Source organism: Bos indicus x Bos taurus, chromosome 23, assembly GCF_003369695.1.
Source record: "Bos indicus x Bos taurus breed Angus x Brahman F1 hybrid chromosome 23, Bos_hybrid_MaternalHap_v2.0, whole genome shotgun sequence".
In the NCBI taxonomy this organism is placed as follows: domain Eukaryota; kingdom Metazoa; phylum Chordata; class Mammalia; order Artiodactyla; family Bovidae; genus Bos; species Bos indicus x Bos taurus.
In genome coordinates this window covers 28968313-28986822 of record NC_040098.1, presented here as the reverse complement: position 1 = coordinate 28986822, position 18510 = coordinate 28968313, and the positions used below count along the sequence as shown (strand labels likewise).

General features: G+C 47.3%; 1 long non-coding RNA gene and 1 pseudogene across 1 annotated transcript; both read left to right on the top strand.

Annotated features, from left to right (window-relative positions):
- The first annotated feature begins 1604 nt into the window (after positions 1-1604).
- LOC113881561 lies at positions 1605-8238 on the top strand. The gene is made up of 4 exons (XR_003508064.1): positions 1605-1941; positions 5368-5497; positions 7322-7548; positions 7841-8238. It is a non-coding gene; the product is annotated as an uncharacterized LOC113881561 (long non-coding RNA).
- On the top strand, positions 2882-3590 carry LOC113881560 (annotated as a pseudogene).
- Positions 8239-18510: the final 10272 nt, after the last annotated feature.

The following is an 18510-nucleotide window of genomic DNA, read 5'->3' as shown; positions in this document are numbered from 1 at the left end:
CTTCCAAAAAAGACATGGAAGATATCCACTGACAGATAAATGGATAAAGAAGATGTGGTCTATATATACAATGGACTGTTGCTCAGCCATAAAAAAAAATAAGGAAATAATGCCCTTTGCAGCAACATCAATGGATCTAGAGATTATCATAGTCAGTGAAGTTAGTCAGACAGAAAAACACAAATATCATATGATAGCACTTATATGGCTTCCCAGGTGGCTCAGTGGTAAAGAATTTGCCTGCCAATGCTGGAGACCCCGGTATGATCCCTGGATTGGGAAGATCCCCTGGAGAAGGAAATAACAAGCCACCTCAGCATTCTTGCCTGGGATATTCCATGGAGAGAGGAGACTGGTGGGCTGCAGTCCATGGGGTTACAAGAGCTGGACACAACAGAGAGACTAAACCACTATCACCAAGAGTCAGATACCAGACAACTAAAGACCACCCCTATTGCCCAAGCCTGCTGAAATTATTCATACTAGCCAATCCTACGGAGAAGGCAATGGCACCCCACTCCAGTACTCTTGCCTGGAAAAGACAGAGGGGCCTGGTAGGCTGCAGTCCATGGGGTTGCGAAGAGTCGGACACGACTGAGCGACTTCACTTTCACTTTTCACTTTCATGCTTTGGAGAAGGAACTGGCAACTCACTCCAGTGTTCTTGCCTGGAGAATCCCAGGGACGAGGGAGCCTGGTGGGCTGCCGTCTATGGGGTCGCACAGAGTCGGACACGACTGAAGTGACTTAGCAGCAGCAGCCAATCCTAAATATATAGAACCTAAAAAATGACACAAATGAACTTATTTACCAAACAGAAATAGACTCACAGACTTATGGTTACCAAAAAGACAGTTGGGGCAGGGAGATCTATTAGAAGTTTGAGATTAATATATGCACGATACTATATATAAAAAAAGTAAACAACAAAGGGCTTCCTGTATAACACAGGGAACTATATTCAATATCTATAATAATAATATAGTGTAATCTATAACGGAAAAGAATCTGAAAAAGAATATGTATAATATATATTATATATATATATATGTATTACTGAATCAACTTGCTGTACACTTGAAACTGACACAACATTGTAAATTAACTATATTTCAATTAAAAAAAAAATCCTCAAGGTGGGAAAACCTTGGAAAAGGATAAACCATTCATTTTTATACCTCTGACTTTTTCATCTAGATCTTCTACAATACATTTGCTGTGCTTTGCTTTGCTTACTGTTGTTAATTTCAAGTTCACTTTGTGTAAAATAAATACCTGGAAAAAAAAGTGAGAGTTTGTGATTTTAGTCAACCAACCAGGTGGATTGTGAAATGTGAGAAATATTCACATCTTTCTCTTTTAGAGGGATACTCTTCTGCCTCTGAGAAACACTTATTATACCCATGATTTTGGCCTGGGTCCACTGTTCTGCAGCCTCAACAATAAACTGAGTCATGGAGGGGCCTGTGGCCTTGGCCATGAAGAAAGCTACAATGTGGCCCATGAATTGAGTCACAGTCATGAAGGTGACTGTGAAAATGAGTCACTGAGGTTTCTACTGAAGAGGCCACGATGTAAACCACAGGCTTGGGCCACGAACGAAACCACGGAAGAGGACACACCAGTGATAGCCACAGAGCAGATCTTAGTGGAGTCCTTGAAGAGGGCATGGCCATAGATGCTGGGGAGTGGGAGACATTTTAAGGGAGGAAACCTTGATGGAGAAGAGGATAATGGAGGTGAAGACAAAGAACCATGATGAGGGAGTGAGTCATGATGGAAGACCAGAATGCTCCCAGGGAATAGCCATAGATTATAGCCTGTATCAAGGACAAGAATAACCAAAGCCTTCCTATGTCTGACAACCAAAGTTACAGTGTTGGAGCAGAGTGTTGTTTCAGAAGAGACTCAGAGCTTCATCAGGCTTAGCAATGATGTCAAGTAAGTATGTTCCCAGGGCTCTCCTCATAACTTAGAATTCTAGGATCAAGGAAGTTGCTTGACTGGGTATTGGGATGGGCACAGTAACAGCTCTTATGGTCACTGCTTCCCCATCTTTCCTCCATTCAGTTCATTTCAGTGCCCTCCAGAGCTTGACTTTGTCTTTAAGAAGAGTCTTCCTCCCTTCTTGTGTCTCCTCCAGACGTTGTGTGATGAAGAAGAAAATTACTAGCCACTCTAAAGAGTCGGACATGACTGAGCAACTGAACTGAACTGAAGAAATAAAAGTTTATTAATGCATGTTGTATTTAGATGAAATGGTCATTTTTTTAACTTTGTTTTGCTATCATTTTGCTTCTGAGTGACTTCTACGATTTTTTTTAATATACCATCATTTAGTCCTCACAGCAACCCCATGAAGTTCAAATTATAATCCCTATTAAGTAGATGAGAAAAATGTCACTCAGAAAAACGGCTAAGGTGCGGAGCCTTGGGCGGGCGGAGGCCGGGTGGCCCAGGCACTGCCTCGGGACCGGGATTCAGGGCGCAACCGAGCTGCTGCAGGGGTGGGGCGGGCTAGACGAGTAGCAGGGGACCGGGTGCCGCGGGTTCGAGGCCGGGCGCCGCGCAAGGAGGCCGCGCCACCCGCGGGGGAGCTGCCCGGCGGCGAGTTTGCCCCGCAGCTGAAATAAGGCTGGAGCCGGCGGGGGCCCTCAGAACCCTCTGGCAACCGGGCCCGGAGTCTTCGGGGAGCAGCTGCTTCCTGGGACGCCCTCCTGGACGTCCCCGCGGAAGGGTAACGGTTCAGGGCCCCCGGCAGAAGGCGCCTCAGGGAGACTCCCGGCGGAGCCCTGCAGGCCGCGGGAGACCACCCTCCGGCCGCGAGCAGGGAGAAAGGGGCTCGGTGGAGACGCGGGCCGGGAACCAAAGCAACCGGAGCGCGGCGGCGCGGGGCCGGGCCTCCCGCGAGCGGGGCCCGGCAGCGCCTCGGCTGGAGACGGGCTCTGGGACTCTCTTGTGCGGGGGGGCCTCGGCGACCTGCCCCGCGGGGAGCACGGCTACGGAGTGGCCTAGGGGACCTTCCTCCAAAGAGGCCGGCCCGGGACCAGGAGATGAACGGCTTTAGCACCGAGAAGAACTGCCGTGAAGGGCCCCCCGCCGCCGCCGCGGGCTACGGCCTGAGCTGCCTCCTCAGCTAGGACTGCGAGCGCTGGGTCCCGCCCGAGGGCAACGCCTCCTTCAAGTAGAGTCCAGAAGAGCATCTCACAGAAGAAACTCAAGCCGGACATCGACGAGAGCCTTAGCACCTGTATATTTGCGATTTCCACGAGAATTTCATCCAGAGTGTACAAAATAAAAGGCAGAGGAAGACAACTGACGATGGCGGAGATTCTCCTGAGCACGAAACAGACATTCCTGAGGTTGATCTGTTCCAGCTGCAGGTGAATACTCTCCGAGTTATAAACGACACTACAAATTGCAGACCAGATCAGGCTTCACTAAGGCCCAGTTAGCAGACACTGTCAGCCAACACTTCAGGAACACACCTGTGAATGAAAAGGAGACCCTCACTTACTTCATCTACATGGTGAAGAGTAACAAGAGTAGACTGGACCAGAAGTCAGAGGGTGGCAAGCAGCTTGAGTGATGATGAGGCACATTATACTTCAAGGAATGAAGTATAATGCTTAATACACAGCTGACATCTGCTCCATTTAAGTCCATAATGACTGCTAAGTTTTATTGTAAATAAAAAAGTTTGAAAGATGAAAAAAAGAAAAACAGCTAATATATCAATAAACCTGAGCTGTAAGATAAGTCCTATTACTCCAATATGTTGTAGAGGAAAACATCTTTCTACTTAGAAATGTTCCTGGGATTTTTACCTGAGATCCCAATACCAACTTGTTACTGACCACACTCCTCATCCATCCCCACATGGGACTTCCCATCACAGACAGTGGACAGATCAATAACCAAGGCCTTTCCTAGGACATCCTAGAATCTGCTTCCTCCCACCCAACAGCTCATTTTCTACCACAACCCATTCTCTTCCTGCTTTTAAAACTCATTCATTCACAATTCTTTTCTATCTTAAATATAAGCTCCAAAATAACACAAATCTGTTTTGTTTACTGGAGTACGACGTCTGACACATAGTAGGAAATCACTAAATATTTGTGGGATGAATATACATCTCCTGCTTGTCAGCTCAGTTTCCTCCAGCTTCACAGGCAATGAATATTCTTTCACCCAAACATCTAAAGAATCTGAAATGGAGGGGATTCCCTAGTGATCCAGTGGTTAGAACTCCATACTCTCACTCCAAGGACCCAGGTTTGATCCCTGGTTGGGAACTAAATCTCATAAGATGACCAGCCCTCCCTAAAAAAAGAATCTGAAATCGTTCCTCTACCAGAAAACCTCTGTGGCTGGAGAAGGTGGAGACAGCCTGCTTTGATTACCCATAATATAAAATTAAAACTCCCATAGAATCCTTCCCTGATTTTTTTGCTGTGAACTGTGAATGAAGGCACTATCAATCCCGTCAGGGGATTGTCAAAGCCCCATTACTGTCTTTGTTTTATCCTCCTCTTCCAGCTGTCTTTGTTTCATTTCTGCTGGTCTCATTTACTGTCTAAACAAGGTGGTAATGTGCCCTCAGCTCTCTGGCAAACTGGCATGGTCCTAAGTGTAGGAATTTCTTCGATCATTTCACTTGTCTGGCATGCAGCACTGATGAGAAGAACCAACTGAAGTTCCTTGGGTGGATAAGTTAACATGTCATCTGGATATGTTAGTCTGGATGATACTGGACAATGAGATTCACAGTGACAGTGAATCTCGTTTTATGTGTCCTCCCAACTAAGTTCTGTTCATCAAGTCTTTCTTCTCACACTCCCTGCCCTGCCCAGTCACCCCGGTTACTCAGGACTTCTCTCCAGGAAGCAAGGTCTTGACCTGAACAGATTTTTAACCCCATCTGTGCCTCAGAGGAGGATTTCCCTCCACCATGACACTTTGATCCCCTTGAACTTCCTGCTCCTCCCCAGGCCCTGCCTAAGGGGACCACGTCATCTTCCATTCTCATGCATCTCCTGGCCTCTACAGCCCTCTTCTCTGAGTTCAGATATTCTGTTACCTCCCCATAGCTGGAAGAACAACAGGTCACATACCCAGCCCATGCCCAGCCCCAGTGATACTATAAAGACCTTCTTCGAAAGAGAAAGTAAGAGGTGACATTCTGTGGAGGGATCCTAAGGGACCAGGCATCCAGTCTGCAGCCCCAGGTGCCCCCTACTGGTGTTTTTCCTTGGGTTGAGGACCCATTCTTTGGAGACCCAATCTCCCAGCACTCCAGTCTCAGATATCCACCTTGAGATTCTTCAGAAAGAAGAATCTCAGAATTTTTTCTTTCCATTCTAGGCCTAATCACATCTGGGACTCAGGAAACCTCCTTTCCAGGCGTGGCAGTCAGAGTATCTCAAGATGAAGGAAAAAGCGTTTTCCCTTGAATGCTGGCTATTGTTTCATCTTCTACTACTTATAGGAAATGGTGAGTGATATAATCTTGAAGTCTGAATAGCGTTTGGGGAAAATGTTGTCCAGTCCTGGCACGCACACTCTGCCTGTTAGATCTCAAAGAAGTAAGGACAGATATTTTGCTTTATTCTCTTCCATCCAACCTAGCCTTTGCTCTCTATTCTGTTCCCAGTAACAACTCTTCTGCCCAGAAGTCTGGCCTATTTCCTCTGTAATAAATCAACCCTAAGGACAGATGCATTGGAGTTGGAAGGTATCTTAATGTCTGACCACCCGCAGTAGGCAGGAACCCATTTCCAACATTCCTGAGAGTGGTCACCTAGTCTCTAATTAAGCTTGTAAGTGTTCCACACTCATACAGATTGGATTCTTTCTAGAATTTGCCCCATCATGATGTTGACTCATCTGTTTATGCCCCTGAACAAAACAAATCTATCCCTCTCCATAGGCCAACTTCTCATCTCAATTTCTCACTTAGCTTCTCTCTCTCTCTCTCCCTCTCTCTCTTTTGCGTTTGCAGGATTTTAGTTCCCTGACCACAGATTGAACCCATGCCCTTGGCACTGAAAGCACAGAGTCCTAAGCACTGGATCACCAGGAAATTCCTCTTTTTTCTCTTGACCCTGATCGTAACCCTAATCAGAGGCATTAACAAGGAATTTTTGGACTCTTCCTCTAAATCTAATTTGTGATATTTATGCTAGTCCAGATGATACTATGAAAGGAATAAGTAAGGGGAAGAAAACCACATCCTAGCAGGAGAACAGAGCCATAGATGCTGCTGCTGCTGCTAAGTCGCTTCAGTCGTGTCTGACTCTGTGCGACCCCACAGACGGCAGCCGACCAGGCTCCCCCGTCCCTGGGATTCTCCAGGCAAGAATACTGGAGTGGGTTGCCATTTCCTTCTCCATAGATGAGGTGAGGGTATATATGCAGCTGGGAGGCCAAGAGCTTGGTTGTTGTTGGGATGGAAAATCAGAACAGGGCAGGAAAGAGCCATGAAATAGAGGGGAAAAGCACAAGCCTCATCTTAATGCTCACTTACTAAGTAAGGAAGTTGGGTCCCTTCCCAGAATCCTGGGAGATCTTATCATTTTGGGCTACCTGCAGCAAGTTCTAAGCCAGGCCAAGTGTCAAGGTCACTTGGGGTCCCGTACCTGGCAGCTCCCAAACTTTTGTGTGCATAAGAATTACCTGACAGTAGTGAAAATACATACTATTTCCCCTCCCAAACCTCCCCTTGATTATTCCTCCCCTGGAAGACAGGTACAATTCTGCTTGGAGAGTAGCTCAATATATACATGTGTATATACACATGGACCCTTCAACAAGCTCTTTTATGTTCTTTATCTGAAGAGAATCATGAATAGTTAGAGAAGGAATAATACCTGTGACCCCAGGTCATGTGACTTCCAAGGTCACGTGACCTAGGATGTAGAATACACAGGTTAAGGGCTGGAGCTAGTGTCAGTCAGCCTTGGTTTAAATTCCTGCTCCATGATCTGCTAGCTGTCTAACTTGGGACCAGGCTTAACTTCTCTGAACCTCAATTTCTCTATCTATAAAATGGGAGTGCTGAAAGTTCCTATCTCATGGAGGTATTGTGAGTATTTGAAGTACTAATTCATATGTGGCACTTAGCACAACTAGGAGCATCGTCATTATTCAATAGATGATAGTTATTATTGCCACTGACTGTGTGATTGAGCACATGTGCATGTGTACGTGCACACACACACATACACACACACACACGTTATTGCCATTGGTGGTAGTAGTAGTTGCAGAATCAAACAAAACTTCCAGTGGAACTAACCAGCCATCCTTTGTTAATAAGCCGTAACTTCTACTGCTAACACTACAACCACCTCCCTTGGATTGACCACACTATCCAGTGGAACTGTCACAACCGCTACCATCTCCAATGTCACCAGCTCAAGTACCGCTCCACCAAGGGAAGAGGAAAACCCTAGCGGACACCTGAGGCCGGGGGAGGTCGTCCTAGTTACTCTGGCCTCGGTTGCAATGGCTGTGATTCTCCTCACTGGGCTTCTCTTCTATTTCGTGAGTGTCTGAAAAAAAAAAAGAAACTCCTTTTTTTTTTCCTGAGGGAAAGAGAGCAGGGAAGTCAGGGAGGAACTAGGCAAGAGACAGCAGGGTGACTGCGGGAGTAACGGGATAAGAAAATCAGGAAAGACAGAAACAGCAGGTTAGAGTCAGCAAGAGAGGGTCACAAAGCCAAGACATTCAGGGGAAAGTGATGAGGGGAAGATGGGAGCCAAAGAAATATGAGGAGGGGGCGAGCACTGGAGGAGGGGGACAAGACTCTGAAACTACTCAGCTTCTTGTCTTCTAGAGAAACTCTCCAAGCCTAAGAAACCTCTTCAACGTAGATCTCTTGCCGCCCCCACTGCTATGCCCTTCACGGCTGTTATGAAGTCCCAGAAGGGTCCAGGGCGACCGTAACTGACTTCAGAGGAGAGCTGTCTTCTCCTTCAGCCAGAGAGCTGACTGGGAGACAAGCATGGCCCTGAGCGTCCCTGAAGGCAGAAGCAACACAGTCCTCGGGGGCAGAGAGGCTGCTGACCTGAATCGAGAGGTTAAGTGCCCCCTGTTCCTGCTCCTCCCAACTTTTCTTCAGCCTCCTTCCCAGCTTGATTCTTCCAACAAAAGGAGGCTGTAGCTGTGACTGAATTGTTGAATAAATGCATTTAATATATGTGGAACCAGACACTGTGGGTATGTGTTTATACATTGCTGTGAATAAAGGTTCGTAAAGACCCTCCTTTCCTATGTTCTCCCAGCTCAGGAATCCCTAGAGTGAAATCCAGACTGTGTATTTATCCCCTTTTCTTCCCCATTCCCTGAGGGTCTCCAGGCTGATGGAAGAATGGAATCAGGAAAGGGTGGGGGGAGAAAGTGCTGGGCTTCACAGGTTTGTGTTGCACAATCAGAAAACAGTTGCTGTGCGAGTTCAGAGCACAAGTTCCCAGATAGTGAAGCAGAGAAGGTGTTGCTCACAGGGCTGCCCCCAGAGGTGGCACATTGCGTGGTTCCCTGGCCACACAGGTTTGCTCTTCACTGGAAAGACAGGTGTGAGTTGGCACCTCTCTCGCCTGCGGGCTCGCAGCCCCAGCAGCCGTCCTGGGCAGAGAAGTGTGATCCCAGTTTCTGCAAGGGTGGGCTCAGCCTCCGCGGCCAGGAGCCAAGTTCTTGGCACTTCCCACAAAGCCAGGTCTCAGAACAGGGCCAAAAAATCCATGTGTCAGCACCCAACCATGCTGAAAGCCAAGGCCTCGTTTAGGATTCTGGTGCAACTTGCTCATCACACACATTCACTGACCCTTTCTCATGCCAATGAATCACTCACCTTTGTTTCATGTTTTCACTTGGCTTTTGCTGTGGTTCTCAAAGCCTGGACCTTTGCTGGAGACTTCTTAACAGGAAGACACAAACTGACAGTTCCTAGGGAGGAAGGTAGGGGATAAATTGGGAGACTGGGATTGACATAAACACACTACTATGTGTGTGTGTGTGTGTGTGTGTGTGTGTGTGTATAATAGATAACTAATAATGGCCTACTGTATAGCACAGGAACCTCTTCTCAATACTCTGTAATGACATGACCTATGTGGAAAAAGATCTAAAAAAGAGTGGTATATGTATATGTATACCTGATACACCTTGCTGAACAGCAGAAACAAATGCAACATTGTAAATCAACTATAATCTAATAAAAAATAAAAAAGTTTTAGGATATCCTATAAAATGATGATTCTCTTCAAAAGTGTCAACATCATGAAAGACAAAGACAGAGGAACTGTCACAGATTAGAAGAGACTAAGGAGACCTATAAATAAATGCCATGTGGAATTCTGGATTGGATCCTGGAACAGAAAAATGACATCAATGGAAAAACACGTGAAATATGAATAAATTCTGTAATTTAGTGAGTAGTGTTATACAAAAATTAATTTCTTAGTTTCTATCATTGTATTTGTTGTTCAGTCACTAAGTCATGTCCGACTCTTTGACCCCAGGGACTGCAACACCCCAGGCTTTCTCTGTCCTTCACCAGCTCCTGGAGTTTGCTCAAACTTATGTCCATTGAGTTGGTGATGCCATTCAACCATCTAATCCTCTGTCTCCCACTTCTCTTCCTGCCCTCAATCTTTCCCAGCATCAGGGTCTTTTCCAGTGAGTCAGCTCTTCGCATCAGTGGCCAAAGTACTGGAGCTTCTTCAGCTTCAGCATCAGTCCTTCCAATGATGAATATTCAGGATTGATTTCCTTTAGGATTGACAGTTTGATTTCCTTGCAAGAAATCTCAAGAGTCTTCTCCAGCACCACAGTTAAAAAGCATCAATTCTTTGGCGCTCAGCCTTCTTTATGGTCCAACTCTCACATCTGTACATGACTACTGAGAAAACCATGTCTTTGACTATTAGGACATTTAATTGGCAAATGATGTCTCTGTTTTTTAATACACTGTCTAGATTTGCCACAGCCTTTCTTCCAAGGAGTCTTTTAATTTCAAATTTCTCATTACTATTTTTGCAACTCTCCTGTAAGTCTAGAATTATCTCAAAATTTAAAAAATTTAAATAAAGCACAAAGCCTCACAGATCTATACATGAAAAAAGGTGGGTCTTACTAAATGCAAATAGTACCTCTTGACTTAAAAAATAAGTCAAGAGGTACAAACTCTGGGAGTTGGTGATGGACAGGGAAGCCTGGCGTGTTGCAGTCCATGGGGTTGCAAAGAGTTGGACACAACTGAGCAACTAAACTGAATTGACTCCTTATGATAGTCCTTTAAAATATATTCATTAGTTATAGTTAACATATAGGAATACTTTCTTAATTCATCTAAATAGTATTCTCTTTGAAAATATTTAATTCATTCAAATAAAATCAGTAGTTGAAGTAATCAATTAAATTTGGTAAACCGACCATTCATTAAATTGACTTTCAGGGAATCAGCTGCCCTCTGAAATGAAACATTTGAGCCCTTTTTGAGGAATCTGAGGAATCTACAGCCCTCCTGTAATTCCCCAGTTCCTCTTCCACGTAAGAGGACACTGGGAAAGAGATAGGCCCCACAAATGTCAGGAAACTTCCTGCCTCTGAATGAGGACGGGCAGCTATAGTTTTTTGGACAACACTGAACAAGGCAGGGTGGGAGTCAGAAAAGGAAGCAGTATGGCCATTCTCATTAAAAGACAACTGGAACTTTCGGAGGTGAGCTAATTTCATCTAGTTACTGAGGAAAGCTTGGTGGACTGAGGGCATTCAAGTTATAGGAGCAAGGAGATGCATCTGCCGGTGGGAGATGAGCTATTGGAAAGGACTTGTGAATGAATGATTGAGAAATGAGGGCAGTTCTTAGGTAGAGAGATTGGGTATTTCTCCCCCTTCATCAGTGATCCTCCTTTTTGGTAAGGACCAAGTGCTCTATGAACATCCTTGGATGTCCTGCTCCCTTCTCACTATCCCCTATCCCTCAGGCAGGCCTGCCATTAACCTTCCATGGTCACCCCAACTTTACCACTCCACCTGTGGAAGAGGGAGTCCAAGCCCCTCCCTGAGCACCAACTCATGGTGTCTGTCTAGGGCCCTGCGTCAGAAAGCGATGCCACTCACACTGACAAGCTTGATCCCCTGTTACTGCCCAACTCGGCTCTGGGCAGCACCAAGGTCTCCTCGCACTTAGGACAGATCTCTTCCACCCTGCCACTCCTCTGCATCAATCAAATTCCTTTGATTGACAGTAAAAGAGCAGGCTGTTCCTCCCTGAAAGAAGGAAGGAAGACCCGGGCATCTTGGATTCCCTTGGTAGCAGCAAATATAAACCCCACACCCGCTGTGCGCTTACAGAGAAGGAAGACAGAAAACGTAGAGAGAAGGGAGGAGGAAAAGGCATCCTGGGTTCCAGCCTATGTGGATTCTCTTGAGATGAAGAAAAGAAAAGGGCCCCCCTCTCTCCCTTCTCCTGCTGCTGCTTCTCTTCGGGTGTTTGGAATTGGGTGAGTGAACTGTTTAGGAGAGAAGAGTGCAAAGGTTCTCCAGGATCTGGAGAGCTGGGGGTCGGGACCCCTGGAGAAGGAACCTCTTAGGACTCAGGTAGGGCCCTCCTGGAGGGAGGGTGTGGAAGAGGTGGGAGGACCTTGGGAGCTCCTGACCCTGCTACCTGCCCCCAGTTCCTGGTCAGAGGAGCAGGTTCCAATGGGTCTGCTCATTATCTTTCTCACATCCTCTTTTAAGGAAATGCTCTATTTTTTTATTATTTAGACTTTATGTTTCTGTATGTCAACTCGCCTTGAGAAATGAAACATTTGAGCCCTTTTTGAGGAATTTGAGGAATTGGCAGGAGGTAGGAGAGAATTGTTTTGAGCAGAGGAACCCAGAACTCCAAAATGTATGCCATGTAGGCTGCATAATCTCCCAGTTCTGATATCCTGCAGGTGGGGGTGGTGGGAGGTGGAAAGATTCATCTCTTCCATCTACTTGTACCTAAATTAATGCTGCTGTCAACCCCAACCAGACCATATCCACAGCCCCTTATAACTCCTCCTACCCTCAAAATGGGGTTTCCCAGGTGGCTCAATGGTAAAGAATCTGCCTGTCAATGCAGGAAACACAGGAGACTCGGGTTTTATCTGTGGGTCAGGAAGATCCCCTGGGGGAGGAAATGGCAATCCACTCCAGTATTCTTGTTTGGGAAATTCTCTGGACAGAGAAGCCTGGCAGGCTACAGTCTATAGGGTCACAGAGTCAGACATGACTTAGCGACTGAGCGCACACACACGACCTCAAACCACCTTGAATATTGCTGCTACTGCTAAGTCACTTCAGTCGTGTCCGACTCTGTGCAACCCCAGAGACAGCAGCCCACCAGGCTCCGCCGTCCCTGGGATTCTCCAGGCAAGAACACTGGAGTGGGTTGCCATTTCCTTCTCCAACCTTGAATATTACCTGCCCTCAATCTTGCCACTTCAGACCCAGATGTGACCCAGGGTCTGCTTCATTCTAAATCATATACCAAACCATGACCAGAATTCTGTCTCTAGTAGGAATCATGGTTCCTGTCTCACTTGTTTACTAGAGACCCAGGCATAACTGGATGAGTGGAGACACATACAAACCTGGAGTCAGAATACCCAGATTGCTGAAACACCAATAGGAGAAGTGAAATTTAGGAAGAGACCAGAACCACAAAGGGCAGAATCAAAGGTTGCACGAGAAGATCCTCCAAGGACATGACTCAGCTCTGGATATGCCATATTGTCGAGCATGCTGTTGGAACATGTTTTATCAGAATTAAATCTAAAATATCAGATGATCTTTAACTCAAATAAATCTAATCTCATTATATAGGGAGATGTGTTATTTGTAAGGGTGAGATAGCCGTGGAGACTATTAAACAGAGCAGATGATGATGGACCATCAATGATCCACATTAGAAGAATTTTTTTTTTTTTTTTTGAGTAGGAACAAGCCAAAATGTTTCCACTAAAGACCCAGAGACCAGCCCTGGAGACTCAAAGACAAGACAAAACTCTATCATTTTTAAATTTAATTTTTGGCTGCCCTGGGTCTTCTTTGCGGAGTGTGGGCTTTCTCTAGTTGTGGAGACTGGGGGATACGCTCTAGTTGTGGTACGATGGCTTCTCTTGGTGCACAGCATGGGCCCTAGAGTGCCAGGGTTTCAGTGGTTGTGGCACATGGGCTTAGCTGCCCCACAGCACATGGGATCTTCAGGGATCAAACCTATGTCCCCTGTATTGGCAGGCAGATTCTCAACCACTGGACCACCAAAGTTCTGTCATTTTTGGCCCAGGGACCACTGAGAATCATGTCACTGAGGGCCCAGACATGACAGAGGACTACATCACTCCAGACCCAGTGACCACGGAGGACTATACCACTCCAGACCCAGGAATCACGGAGGACTACACCACTCCAGACCCGGGGATCACGGAGGACTACATCACTCCAGACCCGGGGACCACAGAGGACTACACCACACCAGACCCAGGGATCACGGAAGACTACATCACTCCAGACCCAGGGACCATGGAGGATTACACCACTCCAGACCTGGGGATCACAGAGGACTACACCACACCAGACCCAGGGATCACGGAAGACTACATCACTCCAGACCCAGGGACCATGGAGGATTACACCACTCCAGACCTGGGGATCACAGAGGACTACACTACACCAGATCCAGAAACCATGGAGGACTACACCACTCCAGACCCAGGGATCACGGAAGACTACACCACTCCAGACCCGGGGATCACGGAGGACTACATCACACCAGACCTGGGGACCACAGAGGACTACACCACACCAGACCCGGGGATCACGGAGGACTACATCACACCAGACCTTGGGACCACGGAGGACTATACCACACCAGACCTGGGGATCACGGAGGACTACACCAGTCCAGACCCAGGGATCACAGAAGACTATACCACACCAGATCCAGACACGACAGAGGACTACATCACTCCAGACCCAGTGACCATGGAGGACTACACTACACCAGATCCAGAAACCATGAAGGACTACACCGCTCCAGACCCAGGGATCACGGAAGACTACACCACACCAGATCCAGGGACCATGGAGGACTACACCACACCAGACCTGGGGATCACGGAGGACTACATCACTCCAGACCTGGGGACCATGGAGGACTACACCACTCCAGACCCAGGGACCATGGAGGACTACACCACTCCAGACCTGGGGATCACAGAGGACTACACCACACCAGACCCGGGGATCATGGAGGACTACATCACTCTAGACCCAGGGACCATGGAGGATTACACCACTCCAGACCCGGGGATCACGGAGGACTACATCACTCCAGTCCTGGGGATCACAGAGGACTACACCACTCCAGTCCTGGGGATCACGGAGGACTACATCACTCCAGACCCAGGGACCATGGAGGACTACACCACTCCAGACCCGGGGATCACGGAGGACTACATCACTCCAGACCCGGGGACCATGGAGGACTACACCACACCAGACCTGGGGATCACGGAGGACTACACCACTCCAGTCCTGGGGATCACGGAGGACTACATCACTCCAGACCCAGGGACCATGGAGGACTACACCACTCCAGACCCGGGGATCACGGAGGACTACATCACTCCAGACCCGGGGACCATGGAGGACTACACCACTCCAGACCCGGGGATCACGGAGGACTACATCACTCCAGACCCGGGGATCACGGAGGACTACACCACTCCAGTCCTGGGGATCACAGAGGACTACACCACTCCAGTCCTGGGGATCACGGAGGACTACATCACTCCAGACCCAGGGACCATGGAGGACTACACCACTCCAGTCCTGGGGATCACAGAGGACTACACCACTCCAGTCCTGGGGATCACGGAGGACTACATCACTCCAGACCCAGGGACCATGGAGGACTACACCACTCCAGACCCGGGGATCACGGAGGACTACATCACTCCAGACCCGGGGATCACGGAGGACTACATCACTCCAGACCCAGGGACCATGGAGGACTACACCACTCCAGACCCGGGGATCACGGAGGACTACACCACTCCAGTCCTGGGGATCACAGAGGACTACACCACTCCAGTCCTGGGGATCACGGAGGACTACATCACTCCAGACCTGGGGACCATGGAGGACTACACCACTCCAGACCCGGGGATCACGGAGGACTACACCACACCAGACCCGGGGATCACGGAGGACTACATCACTCCAGACCCGGGGATCACGGAGGACTACATCACTCCAGACCCGGGGACCATGGAGGACTACACCACTCCAGACCCGGGGATCACGGAGGACTACACCACTAAACATCCAGACACTCAACTGGAGGGAACAGATTCAGTAACAGCAGCGAAACCCCTGGGGCCCCTGACGCCCAGCAAAATCATCCTCATTTCCCTGGCTGCTACCACTGTCACTGTTGCACTCTTTGTTGGATTTGGCTTCCTAGTGGTAAGTATTTGGCCCTGAAATGTGAAGGACATTATGGGAATGAAAGCATCTGAGGAGGATGACGTGGGCAAGGCGGGCTGAAACAAAAAACTGTCAGAGGTGAGGAAACCTACAGAGAGCGAAGAGATGTATCTTTGCAAAGATAGAGAGAGACACAGAGATAGAAAAAGGAGCAAGAAGCATAAAAACTGAGGGCAGAACGGAGAGAGAAAGGAAGGTGTGAGGGACAGGGAAAAGGAGAGTGGAGGGAAGGGGAAGAAAGTGTGGTGGGAGAAAAAGAGCACAGAAAGAGGACCATTGGAGCACAAATATATTGAAACATAATGTGAGCTGGAGTAAGGCTTGAACTATTAAGTAAGTACAGATGCAAAATTTTGTACATTTTTATAAGATGAGAAAGTGGGGCAGGGATAAGAGAAGAGGAGAAAATGGAAGCATTTTAGACATCCTTCATGTCAGAAATTATGTTACTTTGTATTAACTGCTACCCACTGGGGAATTCTGCAGATTTTTAAAAACCAAGATTGGGTAGGTTTTTATGAGCAGGGCTAATCTGTCCTGGAGAGACAATGGGTGTCAGTGCTCCAAGGGGAGCTCTGGGTGTTTTTCTGTCTCTGAGGGGCCTTGTTTCTAAAACAGGAGATAAAGGGACTCTGTGCCAGCCCTGAGACTTCCTGTTGACCTTTGGTCTAAAATCCAAGCCTTCAACTTGTGGTCTCTGCTGGACATAGAAGGCCCAGCCCTTTGGGGCCATCCTGACTGAGGGATGAAATGCACATTGGAATCTCAGCAGGGGTGGCTTATATGATTAGCCAGCTCACGCAGGTCATTAAAACCTCATTCATTCCTGTTTGTCATTGATGCCAGTGTGCATTGGACCTCTGCCTCAAGAGGCAAACTCATAGCACAGGATCTGTTTGTGTGATTAAGCCAAACGTAACGCTTTATTCAGTTGAGGTGTTCATGTTTAAGTCTACCAAAAGCACACCGTGAAACTAGCGTGTTCTGAAAGATGGCTGAGGAATGAAAGGAAAACAGGAATGAAAGCCTTCGTATGTAGTTGACACATGCATGAATCACGTTCGATATTCATCAGTAGATAGAGGCCCTTCTTGACTTCATTGGAATCACAAATAAGTGGCCTTTTGATCACGTGGTTCACGATGAAAAGTCAGATACTCTCGCTCCAGGCTGGGGGAGCCTTTCCTCCCTCCAGACCAGCCTCTGAGTGCTGGCACTGAGTCACCACTAGCAAGGCACCTCTTAACCTCTTGTAGAGACTAAAAACAAGAGACGATTCCAAAGACCCAGGGTACAGGAAATAGAAGGAAAGTTTGTATTCCTAAACTTACTGATTTCTTAACTTTTAAATATTTAACCCAAAAAGTTTAGAAAACAAGAATCACCTGTGTTTCTATACCTCCCCCAAATTCGCTGATCGAAATAGTTTATTTTGGCCACATGACTTCAGTGTTTTTGGAAACTTCATCTTTTGCAGTAAGTCCCAGTATCTGAAGAAAGTGACAAATAGGAAGGAGTCATAGAGATGAGTGGGAAGGTCTTTATAAACCACAACCACCAGGATTAAGAGAGGAACAAAGTCTAAAAACAAACCACTTTCTTTCTCCCTAGAAAAATTATTTCCTGCAGCTGTTAAATCCACTCCCCAGAGTTGTTTATCATCCCCATGTCATGGATTGGAGTACACCATAAGGAGAATCCCAGCAGTGCCTACGGTTGGTTCTTCAGCAAATGAGACTCCTCTCAGCCTCTACAGGAGCCCTCGAAGTGTGAATGTGTGTTCTCAGGCCTCCACTCTCCTCCCAGTCTAGAGTCCCAGAACCACCAGATGAGGAAGGTGGCCAGCCCTGAGAATAAGCATGTTAGGGACACTCAGAAGAATGCCTGTCCACTTTGAGTGTCACCTAATTCTGGCCATGGTTATATCCTCAGGGAAATTACCTTTACCTATCTACCAGGTTTGGATGTGAAAACTATTTGAGGAAGATACACATAACTCAAATATAAGAGATATTCATTAAGTCTGATCAAAGAAATGAAGCAAATACTTGTTTCTGTCTAGATCATGTATCTAAATCCAGTCATTTTAACAAAACAGTTATTAAGGGCCCAGCATGGGTCAAACACTCCATGCCTTTCTGTCTGTTCATCTCGGTCCATCTAGGTGAGGGATACAGCTTTCTGTTCTCTCAAGAGCACCACATTCAAGGATGTAGAGTCGTCTACAGGATGAAGCCAACTAGTCACTCATCAAGTATGTACTGACTACCAGGTGGACTCGAGGGAAATTCAATTTTCGTTCTTTTTGCTGCTTCCACAGATCCTGGGGTTGTATCACTACATAGGATAATGGCATAAGGATACGCAGGGTAAAGGAAACTCTTAGAGTCAACTGGCCCATATCAATTACCCCCAAGACACCCATGTCCCTCTGGGTCAGCAGTTCTGCCAAAAGCACAGGGTCTTTGCCAAGTCCACCTCTCTCGTCTTACCATCTAGCCTCCATCTCTAGAACGTGACCACCTCTGCAAGGTGCTGCTGGGAAGGAGGCCCACAGAGAGATGCATGGCCACCTGGTCTCTGGATAATACTGAAGGTAGAAAAAGACAAGGTGAAGATGCTGCAGAAACATCCCGAAGGACAAACAGGAAGACTCAAAGAGTCAGGGAAATCCCTCCCTGACCACTCCTGGGACCCTGGCCTACAAGGCTTGGTAGTGGCTTCCACGTCGTATTACACTCATACTTGTTGTGACACTATAATTTATTACACGTATCTATGCGTGTCATCTCTGTAGTGACTGCATACAGTTCATCCAGTGTGAGTCCAGCCCCACTCAGCTAATCCTCCTTCCTTCTTTATAAAGCCCAATATTTCAAGAGAGTCTTTCTTTAGGTATTGTTACGCAGAAGAACAAAATCCAGGTGACCCCAACTGCCAGATGCTGTTACTGTGCTGCCCAGACTAGGGAGATCGAGCAAG